This window comes from Aquarana catesbeiana, linkage group LG02, assembly GCF_042186555.1.
Source record: "Aquarana catesbeiana isolate 2022-GZ linkage group LG02, ASM4218655v1, whole genome shotgun sequence".
Classification (NCBI taxonomy): domain Eukaryota; kingdom Metazoa; phylum Chordata; class Amphibia; order Anura; family Ranidae; genus Aquarana; species Aquarana catesbeiana.
In genome coordinates, this window is record NC_133325.1 from 582,644,992 (window position 1) to 582,658,229 (window position 13,238).

The window sequence follows — 13,238 nt, forward strand, 5'->3', positions numbered from 1 at the left end:
GGTCTGGGCAGGAGGGGGGTTTAAGTGCCCAGTAAGCAAGTGGTTATAGTAAACATGGAGTTTGGCTTTAAAGTATAACTAAAGCGCTGTGCAAACTGTTGGCGCTAGATAAATTCTGTATAAGAGGCAATTTTCTTTTTTTGAGAGAGGGGTAAGGATCAGAACACCCGTCAGGTTTTTATTGCTGCCTGTGACCCATTAGGGACATTCACTGTCTTGTTTGTCTATTATACCCCGAGAGTTAAAGTTAAAAACAAATATTTTGGGTTCTCACCAGACAGGAATAGGCTATGGGACAGGAAGTGAAAGGAAATCTTCCAACTGGGGCACAGATGGCAAAAAATACTGAAAGGGGTTGTAACCCTCCCTTATGTTATCCAGAAAGAAAAAAGTTTTGCCTTTAATTCTACTTCTAATCTAGGTCTAGTTTTCAGTAAAGAATACCTCATCCAGTCGAAGGCATGTTTGGAAGTGTAACTGGTCTATGATGTGCATAATTTTGCTGGGCTTAAAGAGGCTGGCCATACACCAATAGATTTATTCCCCCCCCCCCCCAAAATAAAATAATTAACACAATTCGACATTCAAACTAAACAGCATGGAGGGATAAATCTTCTGCTGCAGTTATTGTACTCTGGCAGCTGGCACCTCCAGCTATCAGAATACCCAAATGGTGTCTGCATCTGACATAATGCAGGAGTTGTTTGACTGGCTTCTTCGATTTTTCGGGGTGGAGTGTTGCCTACGGGGCCACCTATTGATTACATTTCGGTCAGCTTAAAGTAATTGTAAAGTCTCTTTTTTTCTCTAAAAATAACAAACATGTTATACTTTCCTGCCCTGTGTACTGGTTTTGCACAGGGCAGCCCAGATCCTCTTCACGGGTCCCACTTCGGCTCTCCTGGACACTCCCTTCTGTTGAGTGCCCCCACAGCAAGCAGCTTGCTATGGGGGCACCTGAGCCAAGTCACAGCTTCCTGTGTCAATTCAGACACGGAGCCCCCCACCCCCATTTGGCCCGCCCCCTCTCTGCTAATTGAGAGCAGCGGGAGCCAATGGCAACACTGCTGTGTCACAGCCAATCGGAAGAAGAGTCCTGGATGGCTGAGACACTCATGGACATCGCCAGAGAGAGATGGGGCTCTGATAAGTATTAGGGGGGCTGAGGGCGGCTGTTGCTCTCAGGTTTTTTTTTATCCGAATGCATTAAGATAAAAAACCTTCCGACTTTACAGACGTTTTATGCTAATAGCATAGTAAATCATTGATTAGTCTCCTGTAGAGATATTGCTAAAGGTAGGTGTTCATGAGCCTTTGAGTCAGTGATCCATGCTTTCCACTTCCAGTATGAAGAGCAGCCAGTAATCAGAACTGGAGTATATCACCCACTCATCCTCTGCCTATAGTTTTAGAACCCTATGAATTACACTGCAAAAGTGTACACCTTTGTTTGGCTCTTTAGCAATGGAAAGCATGTACATTGAATTCAATCTTTTTCTGAGGTTTTCCACAGTTCTTAAACAATCAAGTGTGGGTGTACACTGGGGAAGCTCATAGGATTCAATAAACCCTCAAGGCCATATGAGGGTGTGCTGCTCTAACAGGCAGGGCTTGGGTGCTCTGCAAAAGCCTATGTATACCTATGTAACTATACTGGAGTGTTGTGCAATAAAAAGCAATATGTAATGTGACAGGAAGTGAATGGGGACTTAAAAAATATCTAAAAAGGGTGGCTTAGAAAAGCGAGGCAAATTTGAAGGTGGAAATGTTAATGTATATGCAGCTTAGAAAGGAATTCTGAAGGCATGACAGAGAGAGGCATGAGTATTATGGCAGCATAAATGATGGAATAGAGATGATAAACAATATCATAAAAGGAAGCAAGAACGTGTTATAGGGAGATAAGGGACAAGCAATGATGAGAGATAAAAGACGGAAGGTGAGGGGGGGGGCGCGGAGGGATACACATTTCAGAAAAGGGGAAGGACAGGAAGGGAAGAGGAGAGGAAATACATATGGCTGTTGATAAAAGAAAAGATACAAAGACCAGCAAAAAACATGTCATGATCACTGTCACCTTCGATTACCACGCTATACAAGAAAAGAAATAAAAAAGGACTACAAATTCAATAAAACTAAGCTCAAACACACCACATAATACACTATTATACAGCAAATCATATCTAGCCATTCACACATTGAAAACACAAAGCCAGTTTTGGACAATACACAATTTATGAGAAATCCTTATTTACAATAAATAGTTTTAACCGCCAAGGGTGGTGGTGGTAGGGCTTTAACATACGCAAGTTCAGTGCAGCCGGTAATTTGGGGGGGGGCAGGGAGGGTGGTTGTGCAGGATTAGGGGTATGTGAGGGAAAGGGAATGGATCCTTTAACCCTTTCCTTGACAGAAGCAGCCCTTCTCTTTTTCAGGCTGCTCTGCTCACATGGGAACAACAAACTTTCCACCCTCCCACAGTCCCTACCTCACCCCTCACATACTCCCCATCTCCGCATAATTTTTTTTTGTTTTTGTTTTTAGTTTTTTTACATTTTGATACATTTAAAAAAAATTCTTATGTACAATTTTTGCTGGTTTTGTGAAGATAAAACAAAATAAAACAAAAAAAGTTAAAAAACAAACACAAATTTCTTCTTAGGGGAGGAACTGGAGGGGATGAGGTTCCAGAGCTCAGGTAGAAGAGACAGGGAGCGCACTCATGGTGTAAGCTGGTGCTTGCTCAGAGGGGAATCCCACTGCATTTCTTCTGGCTTCAATGGAGGGAAGGGCCTGATCTGTGGATTGAAGAATAAAAAACAAATATAATAAGTGAAGTCTTATCATGCATATGTGAGTTTAAAAGATTATTAGGCCTGTGTAATAAAAAAAAAAAAAGTGAGCTAAGTTGTGAAGTCTATAGCAACCAGATTCCAGACTTTTTTTGCTGCATGAAAGGAATAGAGTTGTCATCTGATTGTCGTGGGCAACACAGTAACTTTTTTCCAAATGAAGCAGCCCCACGGAGTCAACTAATTTAGTAGGAAAGAAAAGGCTGTATACAGATTGGTGTTAAAAGGATGAGACAGACATGACTCATAGTTCTGGGTGTGTGCACCACATTACAGTGAAGAAGGCAGGATAAGGGATTAGCAGACAGAGGACTGCAATTAATTTGGTCAGCATACAGTATCAGCAGATGAAGCAAACAAAAATCCATTCCCTCTGCCAGTTCCTGTTCTTAGTTTGGAAATCCCAAGCAAAGAGCTGAAAATGACTGGGTGGATTCACAGGAGCCTAAATATTTTTGCTGTCGATGCTAATGATCCAGAGTGAATATTTACAGTTTCTGTTTTCTCGCCACCAGTCCTTTGTCATCAAGTATAGGCATGTCTGGTGGTCGTCCTGTGGTCATGCAGGTTTTATGCTGTAATAGTGAGAATACTAGAGCCTGGCTGGTATCTCCAAGTTACTCCATATGATTATGCTCAGTGGAGATGCAAGTCTTCTGCGAATGCAAATAAAATGAGGAATTTATATTTTTTTGAACTCATGAACTGCTTTACCCACCCAAATTGTACCCAAAATATGTCACTGCTTCAGTCAGTCACTATAGGAAACATGAGGCAAACTAATAAGCTGCAGCAGAAACAGTGACACCTACAGGGTATTTATTCCTACTGTATCTTTTTGTTTTTATGTTTTATTAGGATAGAAATTTCAATTTAGCAAACTGATTTAAGAGGAAATATTTGGATTCACTGTATCAATGCTGTTCTCACATGAACTACTGTAAAAATAAAATACTGAATATATATGCAAGCTGGTATTTCTTAACTCCTCAGTGTAGGGCAATGATATAATATAAAAACTGGGGGTTTCCAGCTTTCACTACGTCATTTTGAGTTCTATGCCCAAGATATATTTTACCTGAGCATGTGAGAAATAGACTTATGGTACCTTGCCAATGATAACTTTTTAGGGCTGCGCAAAAGTAACCAGTCTTTCTGTATTGATCTTTAAATATGTACTAATAAACTTTCAACCATTTGCAGGAACAATCCTAAAGGATTACTAAAGATAATTTTTTTTTTTTTTAAATAACAAACATGTTATACTTACCTCCACTGTGCAGCTCATTTTGCACAGAGTGGCCCCGAACCTGGTCTTCTGGGGTCCCTTGGCGGCTGTCTCAGGTCCCCCCTGCGAGCTCCCTCGCATGGTGTTGAGTGCTTGCGGGCGGCGCTCCCGTCATACAGCTAGCGGCCACAGCCACTCACTGTATCACTCGGCCCGGCCCCCCGGCATCATTGGATGTGATTGACAGCAGTGCGAGCCAATGGCTGCGCTGCTTTTAATCCATCCACTGTAACCAATCAACGGCCAGGCTGAGCAGCGAAGAGGATGTCGGGGGTGAGCGCGGGACTTTCGAGGGGTCAGGTAAGTAAAACGGGGGCGGCCGGTATTGCCGGATGTTTATTCACCTTAATGCATAGAATGCATTAAGGTGAAAAAACATTTAACTTTACAACCCCCTTAACTAAACATTAAAAAGTTCTTTACAGTTGTTAACCATCCCTTATTTTAATAGGCAGCCCAGATTTTGAGGGCTTTTGGTTGCCAATAAGATCATTCTTTTTCTCAACTTACATTTTAATGCTCATACATGGTTTTTTTTTTTTTTTTTTTTTTTTTTTTTTTTACTTTGGCTTTAAAGCAAACTTGTTGGCTACCTCAAATTTTAAAAATAAAAGTCCTACCTACAGTAAGCGGAGGAACAGGAAGCGTTTTTCTTTCCCCTGCTGGGGCAAATTAGATCACGCTCTGCTGGGGGGTTTTTTTTGCCTTCCTCTGGATCAAATGTGGGCATGAGATTGAGCATTATATATATAAACTTTTCTTTTCCCTCTTTTACTGGTCGAACTAGATGGTCTTGTGTCTTTTTTCAACCAGACTACTTAAGCAGTCTTTCATGAACTGTCACCTCAGTATGTCTTTTTTTTCTTTTGCTTTTAAGGCTGGGTTCACACTAGTGCGAATTGGATGCGGAATCTCTCTGCATCCAATTTGCACAGCAGGAGATTGTGACTGGCTCTCTATGGAGCTGATTTACATATCTCCGCAGCGGGACGCTCTGGACTCCTGCTGTGAGGTGCTGCATGCTCATATGTGAATCCAGCCTAAAAGGTATAGAAGAGATGTGGGGTCTTTTTGACCCCAGATCTCTCCATAAAGAGGACCTGTCATCTTTAATTCTATTACAAGTGATGTCTACATTCCTTGTAATAGGAATAAAAGTGATTGAGAAATAAAAATGTAAAAAAGGTACAGTGTAACAAAAAAACAAAACAAAAAAAATTTAAAGCGCCCCCATACCTCCGTGATCGCGTACAGAAGCAAACACATAAGTCACGCATGCATATATATAAACGATATTCGAACCACACGTGAGGCATTGCCAGGAACGTTTGAGTGAGAGCAATAGTGGTTGCACTAGACCAGTGTTTCTCAACTCCATTCCTCAAGGCGCCCCAACAGGTCATGTTTTTAGGCTTTCCATTATTTTGCACAGGTGATTTGATCAGTTTCACTGCCTTAGTAATTACCACAGCCATTTCATCTGAGGAAAATCCTGAAAACATGGCCTGTTGGGGCGCCTTGAGGACTGGAGTTGAGAAACACTGCACTAGACCTCCTCTGTAATTCTAAACAGGTAATCTGTAAGGGTGTTTAAAGCATCGCCTATAGAGACTGTAGTTCGTCACCGTTCCCCACAAGTATGCACAATTTTAAACAGTGACATGTTAGGTATTTATTTACTCAGCGTAACCATTTTTCACGTTCTAAAAAAAAAAATTGGGGCAACTATTGCATTGTTTTTTTGAATTCATGAAAGTGTATTTTTCTAAAAAAAAAAAAAAATTGTGTTTGCAAAACCGCTGCACAAATACTGACAAAAAAATGCAACATTCACCATTTTATTTCCTAGGGTCTCTGCTAAAAAAAAAAAAAAAAAAAAAAAAAAAAAAATGTATAACATATCTGCACTGACGCACGGATGTCTGCAGGGGCCTAACTCTTGCTGATGGCTTGTACTTTGCACTATAAATACTGCAGAGAAGGAATACATATATTTGAGGGGAATCTCCCCATTGAATCCCTGTAAGACAAGCCAGTGATCAATCCAATAATCAGAGTTTTGGATGAACTGTGACGGCAAAGAAACTAATGAGTGGGAAAGTATTGTGTAATCATTTCTTTTCATCTCTAGAGAACCAGGATCTCCTAATGAGCCAACAAGCAGCATCTACTTTTGTAAATGGCTCTGGCCCACCTCTTTTTGCACCTCTTTACTGGCCCATCACAGATATGTGGCCATACTATCCACAAGTGAGGCACAGGGAAGTGAGCCAGATTCCAAGGTTCATAAGGACTAGTAAAGTGTTAGCTTTTAAGGGATTCAGGGTGCTCTAGAAAAAAGATCATGCATACCTGCAATACATAGTATTTTTTTCCAATACGGTTTCATTGAAGAGGCGAATACAGTGTATGGACCTGTATTTAGTTCTTTATTGCTCATTAGCTCTTTTTAAAACACAATTGCAGACATTAATCAATTCTGTTGCAAGGCAAAGCAATACTAAAACAGGAATAGCGAGCAGTATTATGAAACAGATTACACGGTTACAGTACGGGTCATGAATTAATTTTTTGGCTGCTCTAAAGTCCTCACGTGTGACTGCGGTAAACCTGACCCTGACCATTTCCATTCATGTACATTGGCTGGGCGGGTGCTCTCTGGTTCCAGGAACACATACTTGTACCATCCTCCCAGAAGCTTGCAGTGGCACGATCTGTGACTGCTGAGCCCCCAGATACAGCAGATCATGGTACAAGGTCACAGTGAGCGGCACTGGTACCATGTGACCACAGTTATAGTAGTAAACAAGGCTGTCATTCCTGATGCTTACTACTTACTTACTACTGTGTGATCTCTGATTGGTGACAGCGATCACATGGTACCAGGGCCAATCACAGCGGCCCTGAGCAAAGTAGTAAACATGCTTATACATTGATCAACACTAATAAACAGAGTTAAAAAAAAAATCTGAGAGACTGAGTGTCACTATGGTGACACTGCACTGCTCTGGTGACAATATGTAAAAAAAAAAATAAATAAATAAAATAAAATTGTAAAAAAGTGAAACTTTTTTTCTGTACATACCGTCACCAGAAAACCTGCAGTGTCACATGTGGCGGTGGTCATGTACAATGGCTAGCTGCTCTGATATCACTGTATGTCACCGCCACAACATTACAATGCAACCATATCAGACTGTCAGTTGGTGTCCCTAATCACTGCAGTCCGCTCACAGTGCCCCTAATCATTGCCAACCACTTGCAGTGTCCCTAATCACCATCACACCAGTTACATTGGCCCTGATCACTGCCACACCAGTCATTTTGTCTGTAACCACAACCACACCAGTTACAGTGTCCCTGATCGCCGCCATACAGTTACAGTGTTGCCTCTGCCTTCTGCCTGCACCAACTCTGGCCTATTTATTGACCATGTTTCTGCATGCAGCAGGAACTTACCCATTGGAAACATCCCACTGACTACGTTCCTGTGAGACACCAGGCAAGTCATGTACCAGTAGGCTAGTCTTGCTTGACTTATAGGAGCTGGGACTGCTATAGGTGAGGCTACACTACACTATATTCCCTGACCTCACAATATCCATCTATATACAGAGAGAGATGGACAGAAATAGATTGGGGTGACCATTACAGAACATTGTTTGACACAATTGGTTGATTTGTTTGATACACAAGATAGAATGTCCAGTACATAATCAATCCAATGAAAAAGTCTCACAAATGTGGTATATATACTCCTTTACTCGGGAGGCACAGCAGAATGTGTTTTGAGGTGTAATACTAAGGGAATTACAGACTTCAGTCTCTTCTCTACTGCAGCCCTAGCTCACACATTGGACAGAAGTGCTTTACATAGAGCACTTCAAGTTCATTCACAAAGAGACATCGTAAACATTATTGGTCATTCATGTTTACTATGTCATTTATGAATGAACACCGGGTGATCAACACTCACCTGCTGTTCATTCAAAACAGACAGAGGACCAGTAAATACGACATGTCATCTACTGATCCACCATTCTGACATCCGCGGATCCTCCCCCCACTGGGCATCTACACATTTGTCCCTTGAACAACCACGACGACAGGAGGGTTGGGGGAAAATCATCAGGCTCAAAGAACGTAAGCTGTGCAGGGGGTTTAAAGTTATCTGCCAGCACCCGCCTGTCAATGGATCCTTTCACTGGGCACCAGCCACTTCTACCCCTGCACAGCCTGCCGTTTCCCCTGCTGTCGGCTGGGAGATAAGAGGAGGTGTCAGAGGTCACAGGGGGTTCTGGGCTGTGCAGGGGATGCAGCATTATATTTTTACCAGCGCCCAGCAGGAAGGATCAGTGTCACAGCAGCAGCAGTAATGGCAGAGGGGGGTCATGGCACTTTGTAATGCAGCAACTGGTGAGAATTAGCCCTTACAGTGGTTGTCAGGAAGAGTGGGTTACATTGTATTTGACACTACCTGCTCCATTGCTTTGCTCTCTGCCTAACACACTGTTTAAACGAGAAACTGCCAGGAGCCTGCATGTGACTGCAATTTTAATTTTAGTGACTAAGGAAGATGGGTGTCTGCAAAGATATAGAGGCAGAACAGATCAGAGTGGTAAGGAAGAACATATGATTTTGGCAGTTGTTCAGGGACAAGGCCTACTAATGGTGCACTCAGCAAAAAAAAAAAAAAAGGATAAAGACATTGGAAGCTGTACCATGCACACATACATACTGTACTAAATTCAAATATACCAATAATCACATCTATGATGCAAGAGAAATGGCACTGTCACTATACTTAACATTCAATTGCCAGTATCAATTGGAGTATGATATATTAACTTGTAAATTACTGTTTTAGATTCATTTTCAAACTTGCACAATGTTAAATACAGTGTTCCACTATCCACTGAGGACGCTGGTGAGCAAAATCCATCAGCGTAGCATAGGCAAGTGATCTCATCGTGCACAACCACAATCTGGAGCTCCATACTGAATGAGTAAATGCTGACTATATACTGTACCTTGTCAGTGCATAATCTTTTAAATAAATGTGAGTATATCTAGTAACGCAATATAGAGCACTTTGTATTTTCTATGCACCTATCTGCGAGTGTGGCTGCTGTATGAAAAAGTGGGACCAGTGATTCATGTGCACGACGGTATGGAGCCTTCAAAAGGTGGATTAACTGTGAAGCCTGTCTGGATTGTGTGATAGTTGCCCATACAATTTTATGAAGCAATGTGTGGCCTGTACTATGTGGCCTTAAAGTGGTTCTAAATGCTCAAGGTTTTTTTGGTTGTGCAGCAGCCCCCCAATATTTACCCAAGTCCCATCTCGATCCAGCAATGTGCATGAGAGCTTTGGCTCTTCGGGGACTCACTCCTCATTGGCTCACTGACTGTGATCGACAGCAGCCAATCAGGAGGGGCTGTGTGCGTGTGAAGACATGCAGAGCCACGCTCAGGAGAGAGCCTGTTTGGGTGCCCCCAGAGCAACTTGGCAGGAGGGAGGGTCCAGGAGGATCGAGGCTGCAAAACCATTACACAGAGCAGGCAAGTATAACATGTTATTTAACCACTTTAATACAGGGCACTCCCCCCCCCCTTCCTGCCCAAGCCAATTTTCAGCTTTCAGCACTGTCGCTGTTTAAATGACAATTGCGTGGTCATGCTACACTGTACTCAAACAACATTTTTATTTTCTTCCCACAAATAGAGCTCTTTTGGTGGTATTTGGTCACCTCTGCGGTTTTCCTTTTTTGCTAAACAAATAAAAAAGACCGAAAATTTTGAAAAAAAAAAAAGTTTTTCTTCATTATAAAATTTTGTAAATAAGTACATTTTCTCCTTCACTGATGGGGTTTCACAAAAAAAAAAAAAAAAAAAAAAACACAAAACTTTAAACTCTGGTTAGCAGGCTGTGTGCTCACATGGCTGGTTATGGTACACCAAAAAAAAGCTGCTAAGAGCCAGCCGGGGATCCATTTTGGATTAATGAATTTTGGAAATTCCACGATGAACTTAATTGATGCACATTTTTAGTTATTTATAGCATGTCACTTTGTTGCACTTTTTTTAAATATAATTCTTGATCACACTTTTGCATAAAATTTTATGGCACATGTATTTAGTATGAAATTTGGTCACATGGATTGTTGATTTTGTATTTACGGAATTGCATTTTGTTGTAGATGTGGGTATTTAAAGAGATAGTGCACCTAATTAATTTTAGATATTAAAGAGGAACTGCAGTCTTCTCACATAATTTGTAAAAAAAAAATCTTTGACATTCTAAAGGTTCCCTCCAACCACTTTGTATATTTTATATATACTGTGATTCTGTACTTGCCAAAATATGCTGGAGAAATCTCCCTCCAGAGTCTGGTTGCATCCATTTTAACTGTGGGCAGCTGAAGCTGCTGCCTGTTCACTTCCTGGATTTACACAGAGTTATACCTCCAGTTCTGCAGCTCCCCTTGGCCCTCTTATGACTCACCCCCTCCCTTCCTGGAAAACTCTCACGAGAGTTAGAGAGAGCTGAGCATGAGGTCATAAGCCTAGGCTTTTTACCAGACAAGAAACAGGAAGTGGTCTGTATAAGGTATTTGCTGGCAGAAAAAAATGTTTTACTATCCAAAGTTAAAGCACGGGCAGAAGATTTAATAGATGGAAAGATGAAAAAAAATGACTGAAGTTCTGCTTTAAATACAGTGTTAGTCACACCTATCAGTGTAGTGTAGTCAGGGGGGCAAGTCTCTTAATCCTAATTTAAGCTGGGTAAACACATGCAACCAGCAGGTTGAAAAAAAAAAAAAAAAAAAAAATGAAAAAAAAAGAAAAAACCCTGACAGATCCCCACAACGATGTTCGGATCTCCCCCCGCTGCGCTATTATTTTCTGACAGGGGAACTCCCCCTCTCATTCCCCCCCTGCCAAAATACACTGATCAATGCTTGCAGCCGAAAGCGCTGATCAAATGCTGGTTTCCAGCAAGACCGGCTTCTGTTGAACAGACAGTGGTATATATGTACTGAAAGTCGTCTGGTTCCTGCCGAATTGGCTGACTTTTGGTACACGTATAAAGGGCTTTACCCCCCTGTGGCTGTGTTATGTCACTTCACATTAACAGAATTAAAGAGCTGAAAGGGGGAAGTTGCATCCAGGACACTTCTTTCACTGATTGGACAGCACGGTTACAGGATTATTTGTAACAAATATTACAAAGCTGTAAGGCCCCATTCACACCTGAGAGTAGCATTTTCAGGCAGAAAGTCGCGCAAATTTACCGCCATTTTGATACATTTTGTACAGGTCAAAGGGTCACCAATGTAAAAAGCAGAAAAACGCCCAAAACTGCCTAAGAACCCTTTCACACCGGGCCGCCCATAGCGTTGGCGATAAAACGCCACTATTTTTAGCACCGTTTCACCGCATTTTGGCCACTAGCGGGGGCTTTTACCCCCCGCTAGCGGCCGAGAAAGGGTTAAAAAACCGCCCACAATGCGCCGCAATAGCAGCGTTTTGCCGGCGGTATCCCAGCGCTGCCCCATTGATTTCAATGGGGAGCAGCGGTAAACACACCGCTCCTTCACCGCTCGAAAAGCTGCTGGCAGGACTTTTTTTCCCATCCTGCCAGCGCAGCGCTCCGGTGTGAAAGCCCTCGGGCTTTCACACTGAAGACAATGCTGCAGCTGTTTGAGGGCGGATTGCAGGCGCTATTTTTAACGCTATAGCGCCCGCAAAACGCCCTCGGTGTGAAAGGGGTCTGAAGAAAAAGTTCCAGAACTTGTTTGAGCTTCAGGCGTTATGGAGCGGAGATGTGAACCATTTCCATAGAGAATAATTGATTTTTTTCCCCTCCAGCGTTATGTAGCTTTAGGCGTCAAGCTACAAAACGCTTAGGTGTGAATGGGGCTTTTTTGGTCAGTAATTTAAGCCTCATGCACACAAATGTCCATTTACATATTGTGCAGAACAAGAACGCGAGAATAAGTTTTTGCGCAATTTGCGTGAAAATGTGCAAACATATATATGCAAAAACTCACGTAAATACATACATTAAAAAAAAAAAACCTGAAAAGGTAGATGCTTAAACAGGAGTATCATGTGCAAGAGGCCTTATGCTGTTATAATGACTACATGATCCTACTCACTTCTGTACAATATTTCATCACTTCCAGGTTGTTTAAAAGCGGTTACCAGCTTGTGAAAGCATCTGATCAAACCAATCTCAGTTTGATCAGATGCATTGGAGGCAAGAGGAGAGATATGGGGTCTGAGACCCCAGAGATTATCTGTCACATGTCCGTACTATAAAAAGGGATAGTGTTCATCCCTTGTGATAGCAATAAAGTTAATAAAAAAATGAATAAAGAGACAGCGTAAGAAAAAAAAATTTAAATAGAATAAAAATAAAAACATAAATGAAAGCACCCCCCCCACATGCTCATGCGCAATAGTGAATGCACTCGTAGGTACCGCTCGCATATGTAAACAGCGATTGCACCACATATGTGAGATATCACCATATGTGTCAGAGCGAGAGCAATAATTCTAGGGCCAGACCATCTGTGTAACTCTAAACATAACCTTTAAAAGCTTTTAAACTTAAAGTGTCACCTAAGGTGATTTTTAGGTACCATAGCTTATTTTAAATCAGGCAAAAAACTTACACTTCTAGCCAAGTAGCAATTGCAATCATCCTTTTAGGCCTTACCTAATCTTGTCAATATTTAAAGGCCAGGTGAGCTCAATATGGGCTTTTCTAGCTTGGAATATGCTCACAATATTTGCAAACTTCTTACTATTATAGGGAATTTTTCTTGCTCTTCTAATATCAAAAAGGAAAACAAATAAAATGATCTTGGCATTATATGTACAGTATAACAGTGTTAATCATTTCCATGGAAACTGTTACTCATAGCGTACACAAAAAAAAAAATAAAAAAATATATCACACTGTACTGTGCATATGAAGAATATGGCACCAAACAGCTAACAAGTTGTGCAGCTTTGAAAGAGTAAGCCCTCATGCACACAGGCTGTTAAAAAAACGTTATGAAAATGCCAGTATCTTTGCAGTGATTTTT

General features: G+C 41.5%; 1 protein-coding gene across 5 annotated transcripts in view; it reads right to left on the reverse strand.

The window, feature by feature from the left end:
* Positions 1–2,216: 2,216 nt before the first annotated feature.
* The window catches only part of AHDC1 (AT-hook DNA binding motif containing 1), a 149,404-nt gene continuing 138,382 nt past the window's right edge, over positions 2,217–13,238 (reverse strand). For 3 of the 5 annotated variants that reach the window (XM_073616187.1, XM_073616185.1, XM_073616183.1), the window contains exon 5: positions 2,217–2,798. The gene's annotated coding sequence lies outside the window, so the exon portion shown is untranslated. Of the gene's footprint in view, positions 2,799–3,344; positions 3,509–13,238 lie in introns of all 5 variants that reach the window. The other 2 variants (XM_073616186.1, XM_073616184.1) reach the window with 1 other exon arrangement.